This window comes from Triticum urartu, chromosome 7A (genome assembly GCF_056163025.1).
Source record: "Triticum urartu cultivar PI428250 chromosome 7A, HENAU_Tu73, whole genome shotgun sequence".
Lineage (NCBI taxonomy): Eukaryota > Viridiplantae > Streptophyta > Magnoliopsida > Poales > Poaceae > Triticum > Triticum urartu.
Window position 1 is genome coordinate 617,180,021 of NC_141879.1, and position 21,725 is coordinate 617,201,745.

The window sequence follows — 21,725 nt, forward strand, 5'->3', positions numbered from 1 at the left end:
ATGCCATATAATCAATCGTGTTTATCTTCACAAGCTTTTGAACAAGACATCTTATGAGCTCCTTACTGGCAAAAAGCCAAATGTCAGTTACTTCAGAGTATTTGGCGCAAGGTGCTGGATCAAGGACCCACATCACACCTCAAAATTTGCACCAAAAGCACATGAGGGTTTTATGCTTGGATATGGAAAGGATTCGCACTCCTACAGAGTATTCAATCTCCTTCATCATTACAAAGTGGTTGAAACAGTGGATGTGCGGTTCGATGAGACCAACGGATCACAAAGAGAGCAGCTGCCAAGTGTGCTAGATGAAGTTCCATCCAGTGAATCAATCAAGCCAATGGGAACTGGAGAGATTATACCTTCTGAAGCTCATCTTGAAGAAGAACTTATTATTTCAGCACCTGATCAACATGAAGACAATGCTCAGCCTGAAGACATTCCTCCCAACAACAACACAGATCAACAAGAGCAAAGTCTTCGCCCTGTACATCCTCGTGTTGCCAATGAAGTGCAGATTGACAGAATAATTGACAGCATCAATGCACCTGGTCCACTCACTCGTTCGAGGGCAACTCAGCTGGCAAATTTCTGTGGGCACTTCGCATTCGTCTCAATATCAGAACCCAAGAAAGTTGAAGAAGCCTTCATGGAACCTAAATGGATTCAAGCTATGCAAGAAGAGCTTCAACAGTTTGAGCTGAATAATGTATGGGAACTGGTTAAGCGTCCTGATCCACGGAAGCACAATATAATAGGCACCAAATGGATATACTGCAACAAGCAAGATGAGCATGGTCAAGTTGTCAGAAACAAAGCTCGTCTCGTTGCTCAAGGATATACTCAAGTGGAAGGCATTGACTTCGATGAAACATTTGCTCCTGTGGCTAGGCTTGAAGCCATACGCATACTGCTGGCCTATGCAAATCATCATAACATTCTTCTATATCAAATGGATGTGAAGAGTGCCTTTCTCAATGGCAAGATTGAAGAAGAAGTGTATGTTGCACAACCGCCTGGCTTTGAAAATCCAAAACATCCTGACATGGTATACAAGCTCAACAAGGCACTGTATGGCCTCAAACAAGCCCCTAGGGCCTGGTATGACACACTCAAATACTTCCTGAAGAGCAAATGCTTCATACCTGGTTCCCTAGATCCCACTCTTTTCACAAAGACATATGATGGTGAACTGTTTGTGTGCCAAATATATGTGGATGACATTATCTTCGGCTGCACCAATCAGAAGTACAGTGAAGAGTTTGGATATATGATGCAAGAGCAATATCAGATGTCCATGATGGGGGAGCTGAAGTTCTTCCTTGGTCTTCAAATACGACAACAACGCAATGGCATCTTCATATCTCAAGAGAAGTATCTCAAAGATTGCCTGAAGAAGTTCGGTATGCAAGACTGCAAAGGCTTCACAACACCAATGCCAGCCAAACATCATCTGGGTCCTGACGACAATGGTAAAGAGTTTGATTAAAAGGTATACCGCTCCATGATTGGTTCTTTACTTTATCTATGTGCATCTAGGCCAGATATTATGCTTAGTGTTTGCATGTGTGCTCGATTTCAAGCGGCACCAAAGGAGTCGCATCACTTAGCTGTGAAGCGAATTCTTCGATATTTGGCTCACACCCCAACTCTAGGATTATGGTATCCAAAGGGCTCAGAGTTTGATTTGGTTGGATTCTCGGATGCTGATTATGCTGGTGACAAAGTTGATCGCAAGTCTACATCAGGCACATGTCACTTTCTGGGACGATCACTTGTATGTTGGTCTTCAAAGAAGCAGAACTGTGTATCTCTCTCCACTGCTGAATCTGAATACATTGCTGCTGGATCTTGCTGCGCTCAGCTTCTGTGGATGAAGCAAACACTCAAGGACTATGGCATTCATTTGAAGCAAGTGCCACTTTACTGCGACAACGAAAGCGCCATCAAGATTGCCAACAACCCAGTTCAACACTCGAAGACAAAGCACATTGAAATTCGTCATCACTTTCTCAGAGATCATGTTGTGAAGGAAGACATTGATATCATACACGTCAACACTGAAGAGCAATTGGCAGATATCTTCACCAAGCCCTTGGATGAGAAGAGGTTTTGCAAGTTACGGTGTGAGCTAAATATCCTGGAATCCTCAAATGTCCTGTGATCAGGCACACATCCTAACACTTATGCATATGATGACTTAGATGTGCAACACACAAAGTAAAGTATATCTTCAATCAATGAAGACATACATTCTAAGTGTGAATACATTAACGTGGAATTTGACTTCGGAGCGCCATGATAATTGTGCGCCGTGTCTGGGTCTAATACTTCCTATACGGTGGGTAACGCCACCACCAAACGTTCTATTTTGAAGTGTTTCACTCATGGCGTTATCTTGCAATGTCTTCACATTTGGTTTGGCTTCGAACTCAACACATTTTCATGATTATCTTCACTATGTTGATTATATATATATATGCTAGTGTTCTGTCCTCTACAGCATTCACTTATAGCTATATCTTCGTGTTGAATCTTTTGAACTAAGTGAATGTGATCGGACCCCAAACTTCTCTATGCTTTCAATCTCAAACTCTATCTCTCCAAGTCATATGCATTCTATTGAAACTGTCGAATGTCTTCACTGCGTCCTTGTCAGCTCAAGATATAGAGAAAACCATAAAGTCCGTTTTCAATGCTCATTCCTCCACATAAAATCCAGAGAAGCAGGAACGACCGCCCGACAATCCAGGCGTGCGTGGGAAGTGGAACAAACCCCAAACTTCCGCAAACTGGCCACGCGTTCCTCAGATGCGAATCGCCAGGGGCACCTGTGTAATAGCACAGTGCCGCCCCTGCGCCTATAAATTCACACTTACCGCGGTCATTATCTCCTTCTTCCACCCTCGCACGAACCCTAGCGCCACCGCTAGCTCTCGACGACGCCGGCGACGAAGTGCTTCGCTGCCGCAACCTCTCCGACGCCGTCTTCACACCGATCACGGACATCGTCCTCTCCGCCGTCGCCGTAGGTGTCTTCCGTCGCCAAGTTAGGGCACAGAGGATTGAACTGCTCGGCCTCATCTCTCGCTCCGTCTAGCAGTTCTCAGTGTGGTAAATAAAACTGCCTTTTTACAGCACCGTTGATCCTATTGATCTGTCACTTTCTACCACAAGCAGTTTCTGCTCACACAAACTAGATCTCTCTCAAACTGCGTCTCATAACATGCCTAGAATATTCACTTGTGCTTCAAAAGGTAGTTAGATTCCTCACTTGTACTGATCTGTGGATTCGTACAAATCTGGAACCAACTTCTTATCTATGAGTGAATGTCTTCGCACGATGAGGTCAATGTCTTCTAAACTGATTTATCTTCAAAATCTTCTGAGAATGCATATGACCTCTTCCCCTTCCCTCGCACCTTAATGCTGTCACAGGTACATGTCCGTGGGAGAATCCTTTGGTTCTCATAGTCTGCATTCATTTGCAGAATTCCTACAGCATCACATAAATTCTCCTGAAGCCAGTTCCTGTTGGTCCAGCAAAAGAAAGCCTTTGAAGCCTTTGAAAGTTTTGAAGCCTTTCAAGTTAAAGTTTATGGCTTCAGAAGCAGCAACAAGGAAGGGGGGCAGACAGAGACATGGAGGAACATCCAAAGATCTGCCTGATGACCTGGCAGAAATGTATAAAATAGATCCTGAAGAGAATTATGGGCAGCGCAAGACCCGAATCCAATGGATTCGACGCTATTGGGCAGAACAATGGTTCAAATACCGCTTCACAACCCAAGAGTATGCTGAGAAAAGTGCCAACAAAAGACCGTGGGGAGACATCTTATACAAGAACCTTGTACCCAGGTCCAGAGATGAAGCTATTGCCCAAAGTTTCTATCCATGCATGGTTCGTGGGCCACAGCCTGATGATGCACATCCGTCGTCACTACTCTGGTGTCGTGACGACAATCTGTTCAAGCGCAACTTCCAGTTTGCCCAACAATCAGCGAAGCAGAACAAGAAGAAATTTGGGTTAGACTTCAACCCTGGTCCCTCAGCACCAAGGGCAGATGGCACACGCGACGCAGAACCCAATATCATCGGTCCGTATGCCAACCTTGAGGGCCTCATCACCCGCATCTTAGTCCAAGGGACTGCCGTGAATGACTCTCCAGCTGACTCTGAGTCTGATGAAGCTCCTGCTGTACCGAAGCCAAAGCAGTCGAAGAAGCCAAAAGCTTCAAAGCCGGCCCCTTCACCAAAAGTCTCAAGGGCGAAGCCATTGGCAACTGCACCTCCTGAAGACAGTGTGCACTCTGAAGACGTATCCCGCGTCTCCAAGCCCCAGAAGGCCAAGATGCCTCAGCCACACACCGGCAAAGAGCTCACAGCTGCTGACATTCTGCGCAGCGAAGCCATTGATCTGTCAAGTGATGAAGATCTTGGAGATGACGCTCTCGAGCAGCTCATCAAGAGCAAAGAAGAAGCTGAAATCTTCAACAATTTGCCTCTCTTTGATGTCGCCATCATCCACAACTTCATCGACGAATGGTTTGCCACACCAAACATCAGCTTCGCAGATCTGTAGCTGCCTGTTGGCCTCAGCGTCGCCTTCCAAGGCGCAATTGCTTCAGAACTTGCCATTGCCCAGCGCATTATTGAACTGAAGCAGAAAATTGATCATGAAAAGGCTCAGTTCAAGAAGAATATGGCCAAGCTCAGCGTGCAAGAAGTGAAGAGCTTCAAGATCATGTTGCATGAGCTTAAGGAAAACTTTCTGAAGAAGCGTGCAGAAGCTCAGGGTTCATGTGAGAGAATGAAGTCTCTGGCGGACAGATGTGTGCAAGCCTACAATGAGGCTGAGAAGCGCAAGGCACTTGGGCGTCCTGGCATCGACCCCAAGATGGCCGCAAAGAAAAAGAAGACTGTTCTAGCTGAACCAGAGGCACCAAGGCAAGAAGCAGTTCCAATTGTTTTCCCAACTGCAACGACTGGCTCGAAGCCAAAGAGTCGGTCAACCGCTTCAGAGCTCAAGAAGACGCGAACTGCAGAGGCTGAAGCCAGGAAGCGGAAACACTCTGAAGCCTCTCCTTCTGCCCCCACTCAGAAGAAGCGAAAGATCAAGAAAGCTCGGGCTGCTCCCACAGAGCCCTTGATGGTTGAACCCCTTTCTGTCGTCTATCCTGACGCAGAACGACAACTGACAGTTCATGAGCCTGCTTCCACAGAGGCTCCTGAAGCTGAAGACATACCAGCAGCCGACCCCATCGCTGCTGAAGACATTGGTCATCAGGACAATGTACAAGATGATGCAGCCCTTCCTCAGTATGAACACAGCGAACTCATCAGCATTGGTCGTCCTCTGACGCCAATTGCACAAGATGCGTCATGGGCGGATCGCCCTCAAGAGGAAGAAGACAATGAGGCCCAGCCCACTCCAACCCCACATGCGTCGTCTGCATTCCGCAGGCTTCGCAAAGGTCCAAGGCCTCAAGTCTATGCTGAAGACATTCCGGCTGCATCAGCCGCAGAAGAAGCACCACAAGAGCCCACTCCTACGCTCCACCAAGAAGCAGTTCTCCAGGAGAACGTGCTTGTGACCGACCCTCCAGCTAGTCAAGCGGAGGCTGAAAATATTGAGGCTGCCACAACCAACACTGAAGCCAATGTGGAGCCCTCCCCACCAAAAGCTTCAGAAGACAGCGAAGCTACTGATCCAGACACTTCTGTTTCTGAGTCTGCTGCAGGTCCTCAATTTGATTACCATGTTGAGCACAGGCCTCATGTCCAGAAGCCAGTCCCAAGGCTGCCGAGGTTCCCAGGTCCTGCATCAGCACCTGGCTCGTTTAACATCAATAGCTTCAAGGCAGATAATACGTTCTTCAACAGCTCCAAGAACCCTTATTCAAGGGAAAGGATTTCATCACATAGGTTCTGGAGCTATCCTCAGCGCAGCTACTATTCATGCATCCTATACAACCAAGGTCACATCTTCCTGCACAAGCGCCTTGATGTTGAAGCCATTGCTGGTCTGCCCTGTTTAGAGGAAGCGTTGGATTGCTTCAAGCAAGTGGGTCTGCTGCAGTTTGTAACTGATGAAGAGCACTGGAATGAAGAGCTTCTGCTGCAATTCTATGCCACCCTCCACATCAAAGGATACAACAGAGATCCGAAGACTTGGGCCCTGGAGTGGATGACCGGCAATGTCCATCACGAAGCCAATGCATTTGATATCATTGAGCTCACCGGCCTGCCCACTCCTGGCGAATTCTTCGAGGAAGGCTGTTCACTACACACTGAAGCTCTTGAGAGCATATTCCAGAGGCCTGAACCGAATATGAGTCAGATGCTCTCCATGATGAAGCCATTGCCCCACGATGCTCCTTATCCAACAGAGTTCTTCGTTGAAGACTTTGAGTACCTGCCCAGAACCATCTATCACATTATCCGGCGGACTCTCTGGCCTATCAAAGGGCACTCTCCAAATGCCAAGATCGAGGGTGCAATGAAGACTCTGATATTTTGTATCCTTCATGGCAAATACTTCAACGCACATGATTTCTTCATACGCCAACTAGCTGCATCAGGCTCAGATCTGTTTGGTTTAAAGTTCTATGCTCCTTGGGTAATGAGGCTGATCAAACTTCACTCTGCCATCTCGTATCAGCCCTCAGCCTGCAACCATCGGATCTTCTTGCTGATGTGGATACCTCTGCTGAAGCCATCTATCCTGAACCTGCCAAGCAACCTCTGAGTCTTCAGAATGCAGAACACCAGAGCTTCACTCAAAACGTTGAAGGTGTTGAAGCCATCTCCAGGGTGTATCCTTTGGCTGGCACTACACGTGCACCACACCCTGCTTCAACTGAAGCCACTGACAGTGCAACTGCTTCAAGACCCAAGAAGCGCGCTCGTGTTCTCAATGACCGAGAGCTTCTTGTGGCCCTTCATCAAAAACAAGATAGGCATCATGACTGGCTAAAGCGTCAGATGAAAAGCCTCTTGGTGGGTGTTAATCGTCTTCGAAATCTTGCCACCAAGAATGCTTTCGTTACACATGAAACCTGTCGTCGTACATGGAAAGGGCTATCAATGATGTGTACTAAAGCTGAACTTGAAGAGGATGGCTTCACTGAGCGATTCAAGTTTGACACCACACCTCCTAGAAGGGCTGTGATGCAAAGCACACCATCACTTGAAGACTCTGAGTTCTCTTCATCTGCTGCAACAGTAACTGCATGAGTCATCGAGGATGAAGACGATGCAACTTCACCTCCACCCTCTTCTGCACCGCCAAACAACGCCAACAACCCTGCTACTTCGTCTACTCCTCATGGGAACGAGTAGAGGCTCTATGTCTTCAAACCTTTTTGGTCATTACTGACAAAAGGGGGAGAAGCATATGATATTGATAGTCTTCAAGCGGGTTCATATGGGCGGGTGCCTTATATTTTGCTTCGTGCTTACAACTCTCGTTTTCTTTGCTACATTTAGTTCTTGTGAGTTGTAACACTTAAACCAGATGGTCGTCTGCTACTTGTTTGCCACCCTGTTATGCGAAGATAAATTCCGCATGTGCGACGATAAATTCCGCACTTATCTCATTCTGCAGACGTCCATTTTCCATTATGCATGTCATTATCTTCATATACTTTCACATGCATAGTGGATTGTCATCATAAGCTGAAGTGGATCTCCACAAGTACAACCTGCCATGTGCATTTGCATTCCAAAAGCAAATTAACTTATATGCACATCTTCAGGGGGAGCCCTTGCAACTTATGAAGACAATTCCTTATCCTTTACAATTTCACAGACTATATTCCCCGTTGAAAACTTCAACTAGTTTGTCATCAATCACCAAAAAGGGGGAGATTGTAAGTGCATCTAGTGCCACCCCTAGTTGGTTTTGGAGTATTGACGACAAACCTAGTTGAGGGACTAATGTGTTTGTGAGAATTGCAGGATAACACAGGTAGAAGTCCCTCATTGATTCGGTTTTACTACCAGAGATGACCCCTAAAAATGTATGAAGACATTGAAGTCAAAGGTGGTATATGAAGATATTCACATTGAAGACTATGACAAAAGAAGACACATTATGAAGCCTATGGAGCTCGAAGACTTAGATCTTTTGTAGTTCTTTTTCTTTTGTGTTGAGTCATAGGAACCACCGTACTGTTAAGTGGGGTCCAGGAGAACCAGTCAGAATGACTGAAGTGATGCCTAAACCAAAAACCTATGTCTTCGAGTGAAGACAATGAGAGCGAATCTTGTCCAGAGCCGGACAAGTCAGCTTTGCTTGTAGCCCAAGTAAAGTTGCCATGAGAGTTTGAAATCTGACCGTTGAGACACGTGTCAGTTCCTTAGTGACCCAGGGTCATTTCGGACAAATCAGGTCGGGTTGCCAAGTGGCTATAAATAGCCCACCCCCTACAACCATAAACGGTTGGCTGCTCAGATTGAGAGTACGGCTTTTGTCGTTTGAGAGCAACCCACCTCGAAGCCTTTGAGAGAGAGAATTCCTTGCGAGGATAAAGTCCTAACCACCCAGAGCCAGAGAACATTGGGCATCACTTAAGTCTTCTTGTCTGTGTGATCTGAAGACTTATTACACTTGAGGACTGTGCATCCCCAGACGGTTAGGCGTCGCGTTCAGAGCATCCAAGAGACATTGTGGATTGCCAGTGAACAAAGTCTGTGAAGGTTTGGGAGTCTACCTTGAAGACTTACCAGAGTGATTGGGCGAGGACTATGTGACCTTAGCTCAAGGAGAATACGGTGAGGACTTGGTGTCCTGAGCTGCGTGTTCAGGACTGGGTGTCCGGGACTGTGTGTCCTAAGGTTTAAATACCTAGCCGCTCCAACCAGACGTACAGTTGTCACAGCAACTGGAACTGGTCCAACACATCATTGTCTTCAACGAGTCACTGGTTTCATCTTCACTTCCTTTTACTTACTGATCACTCATTGTGAAGTCATTGCATGTCTGTTCTATCTTTTGTCTTCACAACGTGAGTGTATGATCTGCTTGGCTTCATAGTATCTTCCTACCTGATCCAAATTACACTACAACTATTTGTCACTGTGCTTTCACTCTGTCGATACTTGACCATGGCTTGCCTAGTGTAGTCTAACTTCCGCTGCATAGTAATAGGCATATCTCTACTATTTGTCTTCATAACTTCCACATTTTGAAGACTTACATAAAAATCGCCTATTCACCCCCCCTCTAGTCGATATAACGCACTTTCAGGTAGGAATGGAATATCTTGGTCTCAACACAAGTGTAGGTGGTTCTCTCTCAGAAAAAGTAAGTTAGAAGTGTAGGTTCGTTCTGATGGCTCTCTCCACGAATGAAGAGGTGGTGGAGGGGTATATATAGCCTCCACACAAAATCGAACCATTACACATAACTTACCAAACTCGGTGCGACCGAATGGTTAAACTCGGTCGGACCGATTCAGCAAAGCTAGTGACCGTTAGGGTTTTCGGTGGGACTGACATGCAACTCGGTAGGACCGATATGATTAGGGTTAGGGCATAACGTAATCTCGATGAGACCGATTACACAAACTCGGTGAGACCAATTTTGGTAATAAGGTAACCAGAGAGTTGGTCAGGTAAACTCGGTGGGACCGATCGCTCATTTCGGTGAGACCGAAACGTTACAAAGGGAAAACAGAGAGTCTACATTGCAATCTCAGTGGGACCGATCGCTCATCTCGGTGAGACCGAAATGTTACGAAGGGAAACAGAGAGATTACAACCCCATCTCAGTGAGACCGAGATCCCTATCGGTGAGACCGATTTGCCTAGGGTATGTGGCAGTGACTATGACATTTGAAACTCGGTGGCGCCGGATAGGAATAATCGGTGGGGCCGAGTTTGACTTTTGATTTAGGTCATATGTGGATGTGAGAAAGTAGTTGAGGGTTTTGGAGCATATCACTAAGCATTTTGAGCAACAACCTCATTAAGCAACACCTCATCCCTCCTTGATAGTATTGGCTTTTCCTATAGACTCAATGTGATCTTGGATCACTAAAATGGAAAATTTAGAGTCTTGAGCTTTGAGCTTGAGCCAATCCTTTGTCCTTAGCATTTTGAGGGGGCCACTTTTCTCATCCATGCCATGCCATTCATTGAGCTTTCCTGAGATATTAATCTTGAAGTAGCATTAGCTCAATGAGCTATATGTTGTTAGGAATTACCAAAACCACCTAGGGATAGTTGCACTTTCAATCTCCCCCTTTTTGGTAATTGATGACAACATATAGATCAAAGCTTCGACAAATGGTAATAAGAGTGAAAAACATTGTCGCTTTGAGAAGTATGTGAAAAGCAAGAGCTCCCCCTAAATTTGTGCATAGTTTAAGATTTGCTTTGGACTACAAATGCACAAAGAGTTAGGATCATGGGTTACTCTTCCATGTCACATACATCTTGGTGGAGCGCTCAAAATGACAATGATTAAAATACATGCACTCATCACCAAGCAAAGTGAGTGATCATATGGAATATAAAAGGATAATGTCATCCAACATGCATAAAGGTAGCATATGATCAAACACATGATCATCCAAGTATCACACACAAGCATAAAGTATCTCAAACAAGCAGATAAAAAAGTTCAACCACCAAGGAGATACGCAAGAGAGAACAAAAGCAACACTCTCTCTCGAAGCCTATGATCTATACATTTTCCCCCCTTTGGCAACAAGTTACCAAAAAGTTCCTAAATATGCATAGTGCTAAATCATCACTCAGGCTTGGTCTTCAGGTGGTGGTGTAGACAGAACTCCAAGGACGAAGGCGTTAGTCGATGTAGATGGAGCTGGTGGAGTAGGTGCTGGAGCTGGTGGCACTGAAGCTGTAGCTGGTGCAGATGAAGTTGCTCTGGTGTCTGTGACATGCACTGCAGTAGATCTTTGTCCTCTGGGCACTCTAGCAAAAGCATCAGTGGTTGTCTTGCCCTTCTTCTCCTGCACTTCCTCCTGAAGTTTCTCAACAACAAATTGTATCTCAGTGACCTTCACATCTAAGTCATAGAACTTCTGCTCCACGATCCTCTCCAAGCTCTCCTGGTTTTGAGTCAGGGTAGCCAATCCCTTCTCAATTCTCAGAGTGGAGGCAATCAAGTAGCCAAGCTTATCTTGCTTGCTCTTCAGAAGATACTGAGATGCCTCTTCAGTGGTTGGCATCTTTGCAGCCTTTTCAGCCCTTGCCTTTTCCTTCTTGGCTTGTGCATGCACAGAAGATGGTTCATTTTCATCCATCACCACAATGTTGTCCTCAAAGTCTGGGTAGATGGGCAGGTGCTCCTTGTCCAGCAGATATGTGCTAGTGCCCATCTTGGAGTTGATCAGCTCCTGGATCTGTGGGGCATACCCACAACTCCTTTTCTGATCTACAGCTGTCCTCTTTATGGTTTCCACAATTAGGCTCATGACCTTGAACTTCTGTGGAACATAAAAAATGTGCAACAAGTTGATGGAGTGACCTCTGATCATCTTGTGATCACCTGACTTTGGCAAGACAGTGTGCCTGAGGATCCAGTTGATTGTTGCCAAGCATGACAGAAGGTAATGTACTGATCCAAACTTGTGTGTCTCAAGAGCAGCATCTGGGATCTCTTTGTACATGTGTGCCATGGTGTTGTGATCCTTCTTCTTCTTGGCATAGAAATCCAAGTCATCTTCTTGTTCTTCTGGGGCATTGATCAACTGAGCCCATTCTGCAACTGTTGACTGGTACCTAGTGCCTTCACACATCCAGACAATCCTTCCATCTGGGTAGAAATGAGCTGTGGAGTAGAACTGCATGATGAGCTCATCATTCCACTTTGTGAGCTTTTGAGCCACAAACTCATCGACTCCACACGCCTTGAAGCTGTCATATACACCAGGGAAGTGATCCTCATTTTCCTCAATGAATTTCCAATCAACCCATCTCATGTCACACACTATGGGCTTCTTGTCAAGTAAGATAGTCTCATAGAAGTCCTGTTGTTCCTTGGTATGGAACCTGTAGTCCATAGCAGTTCTTCTTCTGGTGGCATATGGATCTAGCTCTCTCCATAGCCCTAATCCTGAATCCTTCCTTATCTTCATGTTCTCAGCTACTGGATGAGCATCATTGTGATCTGAAATTTTTGGCTTCAACTTCCTCAAGACATGTGACTCATCATCTTCTTCTTCTTCCATTGCAGCTTCAGGCACTGGGGCCTTGTTCTTCTCCTCAGCAGGGATGTTCCTGGTGCTCCTCTTTGGTTTTGGCTTTGGAGCTGGAGCAGCAGTCTTAGGCTTAGATGGAACAACCCCTGCCCTTATAGCATCTCCCATAAGCTTTTGAGCTTTGGGTGCTGGTGCTGCATCCTCTTCCTCTTCCTCTTCTTCAGAGTCTTTCATTATTGAAGATCTCCCAAGCACTCTGACAGTGGTCTTCTGTAACACCCACGATGCGGCTATATCTCCCACGTGTCGGAGCACGACTTAGAGGCATAACCGCATTGTAGGCATGTCGCAAGAGGGGTAATCTTTACACATCCCATGTACTGAATAAGAAAGAGGTACAAAGTTGGCTTACAATCGCCACTTCACACAATACATTAATAAATCATTACATCATCCAGATACAATCAAGGTCCGACTACGGAACCAAAATAAAAGAAGACTACCCCTAATGCAAAAGATCCCCGATCGCCCTGACTGGGCTCCACTACTGATCAACTGAAACGAAACAACACAATGAACAAGATCTTCATCGAGCTCCGCCTTGAGCTCGGTTGCGTCACCTGCACAGTATCATCGGCACCTGCAAACTGGTTTTTGGAAGTAATCTGTGAGTCACGGGGACTCAACAATATCACACCCTCGCGATCAAGACTATTTAAGCTTATGGGTAGGAAAAAGGTAGTGAGGTGGAGCTGCAACAAGCACTAAGCATATATGGTGGCTAACTTACGCAAAAGAGGGCGAGAAGAGAAGGCAAAGTACGTTCGTGAACTAGAGTGATCAAGAAGTGATCCTGAAACTACTTACGTTCAAGCATAACTCCAACACCGTGTTCACTTCCCGGACCCCGTCGAGAAGAGACCATCACGGCTACACACGCGGTTGATGCATTTTAATTAAGTTAAGTGTCAAGTTTTCTACAACCGGACATTAACAAATTCCCATCTGCCCATAACCGTGGGCATGGCTTTCGAAAGTTCAAAACCCTGCAGGGGTGTCCCAACTTAGCCCATCACAAGCTCTCACGGTCAACGAAGGATATGCCTTCTCCCAGGAAAACCCAATCAGACTCGGAATCCCGGTTACAAGACATTTCGACAATGGTAAAACAAGACCAGCAAAACCACCCTATGCGCTGACATCCTGATAGGAGCTGCACATATCTCGTTCTCAGGGCAACGCCGGATAAGCTAAGTGTATAGGAGCCAACGTAACCCAAGTTGCCAAGGGACGGCCCTGCACGGTGCTCTAGTTCGGACCAACACTTAGACAAGCACTAGCCTGGGGGGGTTAAAATAAAGATGACCCTTGAGTCTGCAGAACCCAAGGGAAGGTGGTAGGTTGTTAGTGCAAATGGTAAAACCAAGGTTGGGCCTTGCTGGAGGAGTTTTATTCAAAGCGAACTGTCAAGGGGTTCCCATTATAACCCGACCGCGTAAGGAACACAAAATCAAGGAACATAACACCGGTATGACGGAAACTAGGGCGACAAGAGTGGAACAAAACACCAGGCATAAGGCCGAGCCTTCCACCCTTTACCAAGTATATAGATGCATTAAGTAAATAAGATATATTGTGATATCCCAACAATAATCATGTTCCAACAAGGAACAAACTCCATCTTCACCTGCAACTAGCAACGCTATAAGAGGGGCTGAGCAAAGCGGTAACATAGCCAAACAACGGTTTGGTAGGGCAAGGTGGGTTAGAGGTTTGACATGGCAATATGGGAGGCATGATAAGCAAGTGGCAGGTATCGTAGCATAGGCATAGCAATAGAGCGAGTAACTAGCAAGCAAAGATAGAAGTGATTTCGAGGGTATGGTCATCTTGCCTGCAAAGTTCTCCGAGAAGACGAAAGCTTGATCCTCGAAAACGTACTCAACGGGTACCTCAAACACGAACTCGTCTCCCGGCTCTACCCAAGGCAAGAACACAAGCAAAGGAAACAACAATCAACCACGGTGCAATGCGCAAGCAACATGATGCAAAACATGGGATGATATGCGGGATGTGATATGCAATGCATATGCGAGCTCCGAAAGGAAAAGATTGAACCATGCCTCAACTTGGCAAACCAAGAGTGCCGCTGGAAAGATGAGATGATTTCAGTCGAAATCGATATAAAGATCACCGGAATCGGATGCACGGTTTGCAAATGGCAAGCAAAACAATAATGGCACAAAGCTGCGATTAACAGCACGAGGCCATCTAAATGCATCAAGAACAACAAGCTACTGCACTCTAACATAACAATAAAGCACATGACAGTGATCCACTCAAGATGCTTGACAAAAGATGAACACTGAGCTACGGCTAAATCACACAATAGCATGTTCAAACAAGCATGGCAAAAGAGCAAAAGATAACATCATCTCAGACTTAGTGAAAATAACAACATGTCAGGATTTAACATCAGGAAGCAATGTTTAGAGCAAGATAAAAACATGCTACAGGAACATATCATAGCAAAGCAAGGCATGACATGAAACTACACAAAGCATATAACAAAAGTCCCTTACTGACCATAAGCCAAAAAGGACCAGAAAATATGATGGCCCCCATGTAAACATAGCAAGTTACATTAACAGATTCAGACTTAGCAGAAAACTGGACATGGCATGAACAGAATTACGAAGGCATGTTAATGAGCTCGATGCACTCACCACAAGGCATTGTATGACAAACTAAGCATACACCCATCAAGAAGACATGATCATGAAACCAAGCAATGCAAGAACAAGTTCATAGCATGCATGGATCAACTACAACAACCTTGGCAAAATTGATTAACACGTAAACAATCTGCCAGGAACATTTTATAGCAAAAGTAGAGCAAGATCGAGTCATGCTAGGGTACTCCATAATTGCAAACAAGGTCATGGATGGATACAACATAATCATATCTCAAAATCATCCTTACTGAACATGCTCAAAAGAGGCATGGATCACTCTGTAGCAACAAGAATACATGGCATAAAAATAACATCAGGGAAAATGACTTAGAAGAATTCTAAGTCCCTGAAATCAGAAACATCACGAGAGCTACTTTGCATGCTTGTGCTAGTCATCACAATGATCACAAAAATACATGGCATACACCCCTGTAAAGATGGCATGGCATATAGCAAAACACATGTAGAGCTCATACTCATAGGATGCACACATTAATCATGAAAAAATGACAAATGCTCAAGATCTGTTAAGAACCAGCACCTAACATTTTATAGCACTCTTGCAACAGCATTTAGGGCATCAAGATGAACTCAAACAAACATGGTGCAAAGGAATGTAATGAAGAGGACATCGAGACGAACAATTTGATATATGGTACGCCCAAAACGGAGCTACGGATGAGGAGTTACGGCATGATGAATAGAGCTATAAAACTTAACAGAAAAAGGACTTAGTGGGTTTCACCTCGGCTAGATCTAGGGTTTGAGCACGGAAATCGAAGTTCACCGGGGAAGCTCACCGGAAGGTCACCGGAAAACGCAAGGAGATGGCCAGAGCTGAGGGAGGAGGCCGGAGAAAAGGGGGGGGGGGGCTCGCCGGATCCGGGCCGGCGTCGAGGGCACGACCGGATGGGGTCGGCGACAGCGGACGACGCGATGGCAGAGCGCTCCGGCAAGCGGCGGCCGGAGCAGCGGCGGCGCTAGGCGGCGGAGGAGCAAGGGCGCGGGCGGCGCCGTGGGTCGGAGGCACGCGACGAGGTTGGCGGGGCGTGGCGGAGGTCAGCGGCAAGCACGTGGTGCGGTGGTGGCGGCCGGACGGCGAGGGCGGCGAGGCAGAGCGGGCCGGGCGGCGGGGAGATCCGGGCCCGGGCGGGTCCCCGATGGGCCGCGGCGGGCCGCACGGTGGTGGGAGGTGGCGGTGACAGGTGGCGCGGCGCGAGTGGAGGGGAGCGGTGGCGGGGTGACATGGCGCGACGGGGTTGGTCGGAGCGACGTGTCCGGCGGACATGTCCGGCACGGTTGGACATGTCCGGCGGCTTGAGGAGGAAGACGCTAGGGTTTGACCGCGAATTTCGGGGAGAGCCACATATATATAGGTAGAGGGAGCTAGGAGACTCCAAATTGAGCACGGTTTTCGGCCACGCGATCGTGATCGAACGACCGAGAGGATGGAGGAGATTTGGATGGGTTTTGGGCCACTTTGGAGGGGTGTTGGGCTGCAACACACATGAGGCCTTTACGATTCCTCGGTTAACCGTTGGAGTATCAAACGAAGTCCAAATGGCACAAAACTTGATAGGCAGTCTACCGGTAGTGAACCAAGGCCGCTTGGAAAATCTCGGTCCAATCCGAGAATGTTCAACACCCGCACACGAAAAAAGGCAAAAAGGGACACTGGATGACATAGGAGCGCTAGATTGCAAAATGGACAACGGGGAAAATGCTTGGATGCATGAGACGAACATGTATGCAAAAGCGATGCACATGATGACATGACATGAAATGCATGACACGCAAGCAAAAGACAAGGCAACAACAGCGAATAACTGGAAGACACCTGGCACATCAGTCTCGGGGCATTACATCTTCTTGACCCTCTCTTTCCTTTTCTTTTCTGCCACAACCTGCTCTTTGGGTGCAGATCCCAAAGTCTCTTCAGTGGATGTTCTGACTTTTGACAAGGGAGATCTCTTGGTAGGAACCTTTTGCTTCATCCCTGGCTTAGTAGCAGCAGCTGTGCCATATTCCTTTTTGAGAACTTTCCTCTTTGAGGTGGTTTCTTCCTCCTCAGCCACATAGTCCTCATCCTCTTAATCTGAGGTTCTCTTCTTGCTGGCCCTTGTGGCAGCCTTTGGCAAGTTGCTGGGTGCTTCTGCTTCCATCATCTAAGCTACTAGAGGGACTAGTGCCCTCACTCATCTGAACCTGCTCCTCAGATTTGTTCTGACTGTCACTCTGATCTGACATGATGCAAACACTGACAGCAGACCCTGTGAATAGATAATAGATGACGTAGAGTGGATGAGCATCAAAAAGTGCAGAGGTTTTTGCAAAAGAATGAATCAAAAACTTAGTTTTAGTTTTCCACAGAAAGCATTTCGGATCTACCGATTTGAAATCTCGGTGATACCGAAGCAGCTGTTGGAACCTAAACTAGTGAACTCGGTTAGACCGAGTCACAGTTCGGTGGCACCGAGACTGCTATGGTTTCACAAAGACTCGAACTCGCTCACACCGATTTGCAATTCTCGGTCAGACCGAGAATCACATGTGCAATGGCCTGAGCCAAATCGGTGGAACCGATTTCAACAACTCGGTCGGTCCGAGATGGTTTCGGCGGAAACCTAACCCTAAATTTTCAATCCACAACTAAACTACGGAGTGTTTTCATTGGAAAGAGTGATATCAATCGTGGCAAGATACATGGCAAAACAATGTGCTGGGGAATCGGAGTGAGAACATCAAAAAGATCAAGTCCATACCCTAGTTCGGCGATGGACTTGCTACGACGGCAACGGCGGAGACGATCTCGTTGACGGCGGCAGAGACCAGCGACTGGAGGCGGCTGGCGACGAGGAGGACGATCCGGAGACCCAGGGAGGCAGAGCAGGCTGAGCGCGGGCGAAGAGGTTCGGAAAGTTTTCCAAATTTTGGCTCATGGGTATATATAGCCTGACCCTGTCGGTGTGACTGAGTGGAACAACTCGGTGGCACCGAGATGCATAAGTGCAAGCAGTTACAGCAACTCGGTGTGACCGAAAAGTTCAAATCAGTTGCACCGAGATTGAAAACCTATATCGACTTAGTGACCTCGGTATGACCGAAATGGATGAATTGGTCAGACCGAAACGCACAAAGAAGTTTTGGAAGTTTAAGTCTATGACAAATCGGGGACTCCGAGTGCTCCTCACACAGAGTGGTTCGAATCTGACTTGATCAAACTTTGTGATGCAACATGAATAGAGTTTGAGATGAGAAGAGCATAGATAGCTAGAGAGGGTTCTTAGGCATTCTTGTCCATCCACTTGGCAAGAGAAAAGGAAACCAACCAATCAAAACAACAAGCGGATGTCCTCGAATGAGTAAATTATGCAACCAACATGCTCACACAATAAAATGACAAATGAAATATGTGGCAAAGCATGCACAAACAATTCTAGCATCTATCAAACAATTGGCGATGACTAGGTCATCTATATATGAGTATATTGACTTAGGAGTCAAATGAGAACATTTTATCATAGGTCATACTCATCGTTTAAGCACAAGTGGGGTTACCACTTTTACATAAAGTGTTGTTGTGTTCACACCATTAGACTTGCTTTAGCTCAATTCTTAGAGTAAAGCTCCCCCTAGATGTGAAATCCCCCGTAAGAGGGATGAACTAACCTTAGGTTTTGTCGATGATGACTTCATGTAGGTGTTGAAGATGTGGATGCTCTAAGTTGATGTAGATCATTCGGAGCTATCCTTTGGAGTGAGTTGCACTTTCAATACCTACACGGGTTAGTCCCACAAGGAACAAACAAGGATATCCATAGACATAGAGTGATGCACACACAAGATGATGTCTATGAGAGCATTAGGTTACCTTGTCCCTTGTCTTACCAACAAGAGGGTTTGTGACTCCTTGAACTAGTGCAAGCTTCTTCAAATGCATCAATTTCCTCTTGAAGCTTGTCCTTGCCTTTTTCCTTGTGGTCTTGTGGTGGAAGATCATCTTGAGCTTGTGTCCCTTTGAAAGAAGTAGGATCATACTTCTCTTGTTGAGGAACAAACTTCGTCTTGGGGTATTGATCTTCTTCCCACTCAACTCCATTGGCATTGAACTTTCGTTCAAAACCAATACCTTGATTCTTCTGGTGCCTTCCTTGCTTGCGTATAATTTCCTCGAATTGCTTGCTCCCGACAAGGCTCTTGTAAACACCTTTCTCTATGATTCCCTTCAATAAGCTATTTTCTTGCTCAAGTGTAACTTGGCTAAGAGAATTGATACGTCCATTTTGCATCATGCTTTTATATCAATATTTATTGCATTATGGGCTGTTATTACACATTATGTCACAATACTTATGCCTATTCTCTCTTATTTTACAAGGTTTACATAAAGAGGGAGAATGCCGACAGCTGGGATTCTGGGCTGGAAAAGGAGCAAATATTAGAGACCTATTCTACACAGCTCCAAAAGTCCTGAAACTTCACGGAAGATGTTTTCCAAATATATAAAAAATACTGAGAGCAAGAACTTCACCAGGGGGGCCACACCCTGCCCACGAGGGTGGGGGGCGCGCCCTACCCCCCTGGGCGCGCCCCCTACCTCGTGGGCCCCCTGGTGGCCCTCCGGTGGCCATCTTCTGCTATATGGAGTCTTTCGATGGGAAAAAAATCATAAGCCATCTTCTCGGACGAAACTCCGCCGCCACGAGGCGGAACCTTGGCGGAACCAATCTAGGGCTCTGGCGGAGCTGTTCTGCCGGGGAAACTTCCCTCCCGGAGGGGGAAATCATCGCCATCGTCATCACCAACGCTCTTCTCATCGGGAGAGGGCAATCTCCATCAACATCTTCATCAGCACCATCTCATCTCAAAACCCTAGTTCATCTCTTGTATCCAATTCTTGTCTCCAAGTCCGGGATTGGTGCTAGTAGGTTGCTAGTAGTGTTAATTACTCCTTGTAGTTGATGCTAGTTGGTTTATTTGGTGGAAGATCATATGTTCAGATCCTATATGCATATTAATACCCCTCTGATTATGAACATGTTTATGCTTTGTGAGTAGTTACTTTTGTTCCTGAGGACATGGGAGAAGTCTTGCTATTAGTAGTCATGTGAATTTGGTATTTGTTCGATATTTTGATGAGATGTATGTTGTCTCTCCTCTAGTGGTGTTATGTGAACGTCGACTACATGACACTTCACCATTATTTGGGCCTAGAGGAAGGCATTGGGAAGTAATAAGTAGATGATGGGTTGCTAGAGTGACAGAAGCTTAAACCCTAGTTTATGCGTTGCTTCGTAAGGGGCTGATTTGGATCCATATGTTTGATGCTATGGTTAGGTTTACCTTAATACTTTTGTTGTAGTTGCGGATGCTTGCAATAGAGGTTAATCATAAGTGGGATGCTTGTCCAAGTAAGGGCAGTACCCAAGCACAGGTCCACCCACATACCAGATTATCAAAGTACCGAACGCGAATCATATGAGCGTGATGAAAACTAGCTTGACGATATTCTCATGTGTCCTCGGGAGCGCTTTACATCATATAAGAGTTTGTCCAGGCTTGTCCTTTGCTACAAAAAGGATTGGGCCACCTTTCTGCACCTTATTTACTTTTGTTACTTGTTGCTTGTTACAAATTATCTTATCACAAAACTATCTGTTACCACTTATTTCAGTACTTGTAGAGAATACCTTGTTGGAAACCGCTTATCATTTCCTTCTGCTCCTCGTTGGGTTCGACACTCTTACTTATCGAAAGGACTACGATAGATCCCCTATACTTGTGGGTCATCAAGAATCATTAGTGGAATCAAGAGAACTACTAGAAGCAACAATATTGGATTTAGCATGATTATTGTTACTACTAGAGGAAGAATCCTTCTTGTTCTTGTTACTAGACTTGACTTGAGGCATGTAAATGGATAAGAGTAAACGCTTGGCAATGTAAGAAGAACTTTTCTTGCGAAGATCATCATTGATTGCCTTTAAGAACTCATGCTCTTGCTCAAGATTGAGCTTCTCAAAACGTAATTTCTCATGAGTCCTTAAAAGTTCTCGATGATCTCCTAAGACAGTTTCATGAGCTAACTTAAGAGTGTTTAGTTCTTTAGTTAGAGACTCAATCTTCTCCTTATCATTGTCATTCATTTTATCTTGATTAGCATGATTAATTGATGTTTCATCATAGTATTCATCACTAGAGTTGTCAACAAGTAAATCATCATCACCTAACAAGTCATCTTCATTTTGAAATCAACATACTCAGGGTGTGATACCTTTGGACCTTTGGCCATGAAGCATATTCCAATTCCTTCATTTGGTGAATCAAATATGTCGTAGGAGTTGGTTGACACAAGTGCTAGACCGGCAACACCTTCATATTGAGTATATTCGGAGTCGGAGTGATAGCTTCTCTCGGAGTGATTGTCGGAGTCGGAGTCGGATACCCATTCACCAACATGAGCTTGATGTCTTCGTTTTGTGTAGCTCCTTGATGAATTGTCCTTCCTTTCTGATTCCTTGCTCCTCCGAGAGGGTCTTCGTTCATAACGATCATCCCTACTCCTTCTCTCCCTCGATGGTGATTCTTCTCTTCTACTTCTTCTTTTGCGAGAATCTTCTCTTATCTTGTAGGGGGTCGTACACTCATTGGAGTAGTGTCCGGGTCTTCCACAATTGTAGCACTTTCGCTCTCGACTAGAAGATCTTTTGTCATTGTAGGACCTTGACTTTGAACTTCTCTCTTTGCTTCTACTCTTGTAGAACTTGTTGAAGTTCTTTATCATTAGGCTCAATTCTTCATTGAAGGTTTGTTTCTCACT